General features: G+C 37.6%; 1 pseudogene; it reads left to right on the top strand.

The window, feature by feature from the left end:
• Positions 1–1138: 1138 nt before the first annotated feature.
• On the top strand, positions 1139–2340 carry LOC101617243 (annotated as a pseudogene).
• Positions 2341–3971: the final 1631 nt, after the last annotated feature.

The following is a 3971-nucleotide window of genomic DNA, read 5'->3' as shown; positions in this document are numbered from 1 at the left end:
AGGCCACCTCCAATGTCTACCCATTTTGTGTGGGTAAGGTAAATGCTGGTTTCCCTTCTCTTAAATCTAATGCATAGTTGCCTGCATATTGCATATTATCTAGCAGAAGTGTTGGTTAATAGAGATGTCAGACCTTGTTCAGCCAGTAGAAAATAATTCTGTATTCATAACATCCTATCTATGGTTCAAGCTAACTGACCACCCCAAAATAACATTTATAAAATATCCAGCAGCTATACTTGGTTGGGACCAGAGTCAGAGGGGGACAGTCTTCATTCTGCATCAAAACAGGCTCAAACCACCCACAGTGTACTGCGCTTTGAGTATGGAAAACTCCAAGTCCTGCCTACAATTCCTGGAGATGGACAACCAAAACATGGTTGCTATAAAACTGTATAGAAGACTATCTTTCTTATCACACATAAAATAATTTTAAGTACTCATCAAGATGGGAAAATTCTTAATAGCAAAGTCTCACATGTTTTATATTTCTAAAGATTACGTTGTGAATAAACCACCTCATTTGCTAAGGAAGAAGTTAAAGGTCCTATAGTTCAGTTTGTCTAAGTTCTAGTAAAGGAACCAAGCAAGCCCAAAAATTCTCTCCTGTCACTTATTTTTTAAAATTCTGGATTTTGAAATTTGTACTTCACCTATATCTCACCTTGCTGACAGCTATATAAGTAGTTCAATTACAGTATTTGTATACTTTGCTAGTTCTAATTTTCCCCATTAAAGATAATACCTAAGGAAAAGAAACTCTTTTGATATATTTGGTGAGACTTTTCATTTGAAAAACAATCACTTGTTATCTCCATTGTCCCTTGGGGGTGAACTTTCCCTTGTTTCCTACCTGCTTTTCATAATGTCTCCCTATGAAATTACCTCATTTATCTTTAACACAAGAGTTATTTCCTGGAAAATTATCCAAAATTATTTAACCCCTTTAACTTGGAATAGTTTCATACTAGTATTTAAATGCTGTATTTTAAATATTGCCCTTGTGAAATATCACATTTAAATACACATATTCCAACTTTCCAGAACACTTAGTGAAAGGCAGAGGAGAGGCAACTTCCTGAGATGCACACTGCTATGCACCTTTTTCTGTCCCCTTCCCTCTTACCTGTTGTAGAAAATGGTGAAAGAAACTACTTACTATGATGCTTTGGGGTCAAACCCAATGCTACCCAGGAAGAATTGAAAATGGCTTATAGAAAACTGGCCTTGAATTACCACCCTAATAATTCAAATGAGGGAGAAAAGTTTAAACAGATCTCTCAACCTTACAGAGTTGTCTCTGATTCAAAGTAAAAGGAGTTATATGACAAAGGAGGAGAACAGATAATCAAGGAGGGTGTAGCAGGGGTTGGTTTTGGCTCTCACATGGATGTCTTTGATTTTTTTTTTTTTTTTTTTTTTGAGGATAGAAGGATGCCAAACAAGAAAGGAGAGGTAAAAAATGTTATGCACCAGCTTTCTATAATCTTGGAAGATTTATTTAATGGTGCAACAAGAAAACTGGCTCTGCAAAAGAATGTGATTTGTGACAAATGGGAATGCTGAGGTGGTATGACAGGAGCAGTAGAGTGCTGTCGCAGCTGCTGAGGTAGTAGAATTCAGATAAGGATTCATCAGATAGGACCAGGAATGGTTCAGCAAATTCATTCTGTGTGCATGGAGTGCCAGGGCCACAGGAAATGGATCAGTCCTAAAGATATATGTAGAAGCTGCAATGGAAAGAAAAGGAAAGAAAATTTTAGAAGTTCATATTGACAAAGGCATGAAAGATGGCCAGAAGATAACATTAACATTCCATGGTGAAGGAGACCAAGAACCAGAACTGGAGCACAGAGATATTATCATTGTGTTAGATCAGATGGACCACACTATTTTTACTGGAGGAGGAAAAGACCTTTTCATGTGTATGGATGTACAGTTTGTAGAACCATTGTTTGTTATCCAAAAGCCAATATCTACTCTTGACAACTGAACCATAGTCATTACCTCTCATCCAGGTCAGATTGTCAAGCACAGAGATATCAAATATGTGCTAAATGAAAGTATGCCAATATATCACCAACCATATGAAAAGGGATGCCTAATCATCGAGTTTAAAGTATACTTTCCTGAAAATAGCTTTCTCTCTCCTGATAAACTCTCTTTTTTGGAAAAACTCATTCCTGAGAGCTAGGATGTGGAAGAGACTGCTGAAATGGACCAGGTAGAACTAGTGGACTTTGATCCAAATCAGGAAAGATGGCACCATTACAACGGAGATGAGCATATGAGGATGAGGAGCACCATCCCACAGGTGGTGTTCAGTGTCAAACCTCTTAATGGAGCAGTGAATATCACTCACTGCTGGCATTGCACATGTAGTAGTGAATGAGTAAAGAACTGTGCTCCCTACTTGCTATTCTTTTTGTATTACTATTCAACTATAGTACTGTTTCAAAAGTTAAGTGAAGAAATTGTTTGACCTTTTATTGGTAAGCTATGGAATTAAACCTCTATTTAAATGGGTAATCAGAAAAAGAAAAATTTATATAGAGAAAAAAGACACACATCTTCTATTTTATATTATTTCATATTGTATGAGGTAATTTTCTGTGCATTTTGTGCAATTTATTTCTTCATAAATATGGAGGTATCTATAGGTCATACCTGTTGAACATTAAGTTGGAGAAAAGAGTCTCAAATCCAGGTAACTGGTATAACATTCCATGTTCTTTTTTTTTTAATTTTTTTTTTTTTGGTTTATTTTTATTTATTTATTTGAGAGCGACAGACAGACAAAGAGGCAGAAGAGAGAGAGAGGGAGAGAGAGAGAATGAGAATGGGCGCGCCAGGGCTTCCAGCCTCTGCAAGCGAACTCCAGACGCATGCACCCCCTTGTGCATCTGGCTAACATGGGTCCTGGGGAATTAGCCTCAAACTGGGGTCCTTAGGCTTCATAGGCAAGCGCTTAACTGCTAAGCCATCTCTCCAGCCCTCCATGTTCTTATTACTGTACCAAACTTGAGAAAATATGCTCACTTGGGGCATGAGAACTCACCGAAGCCAAAACATGTCATTTGTAAACATCTGGTTTGGAAGAGTACACAAGCTGATTCTAGCACTGGCTACTGCTTCTGTCAAGGACTAGCACAGACAGGCGTACCTGGAAGTCAGCACTAAGCAGTTTCCCAGCATTCATAGGTACTGAATGGTAATTATGATTCCTGAGACCCACTGAGGATCACAAGGGGAGTCAGAGAAGGTTCCTGGTCATGTGTCTGTTAGGCAAGAACTGAGGAGAAACTGAGATTGCTTTCAAAGATGTACAGAGACTCCTGTGTCTTCTTCTTGTCTCTTTGATTGGAATTGGGCATATATCTTTAAGATTCCTTAGAATCTGAAGAAATCATATTTTCATTGTCTCCTTGATTGGAATTGGGCATATATCTTTAAGATTTCTTAGAATCTGAAGAAATCGTATTTTCTAGCCCAAACCTATAACCAGTAACTTCTGAAAGAGTCTCTTTCGTGAAAGCCACAATTGGAAGTAGAATAGGAGAGTTCACACACATAGTTTACCTAGTTTGTGATCATCTGACATAAAACAAGATACAACGAAGCCATTTAGGTTGAGTTATATTCAGCAAACCCTCTCACCACTCTGAAATTACACTTTGCATGTGATTGTACCCAAAGGTACCACAACTGAAGGGTTCCAAACAGCTTTGAAATGCGTGCATTTTCACTGTACAGTAAATGCATTTGAGTTTCCCATTAGAATAAGAGAAAAGAGATGTATATGTTAAGGCTGGGCCATAGAGTCAAAATTCTCACTCTGGACTTCACTTTCCCTAGAACTATATACTTATGGTAACATTGTGCATCCTCAATATGTAAGTCATATAAATAATCAGAAAGGGAAAATATTTCCTTTTCTCTCAAGTTTTGCAGATCTTTATAATAAACTCTTA

Source organism: Jaculus jaculus, chromosome 9, assembly GCF_020740685.1.
Source record: "Jaculus jaculus isolate mJacJac1 chromosome 9, mJacJac1.mat.Y.cur, whole genome shotgun sequence".
NCBI classification, from domain to species: domain Eukaryota; kingdom Metazoa; phylum Chordata; class Mammalia; order Rodentia; family Dipodidae; genus Jaculus; species Jaculus jaculus.
The sequence above is the reverse complement of the archived record's forward strand: the minus strand, read 5'-3'. Positions and strand labels throughout refer to the sequence as shown.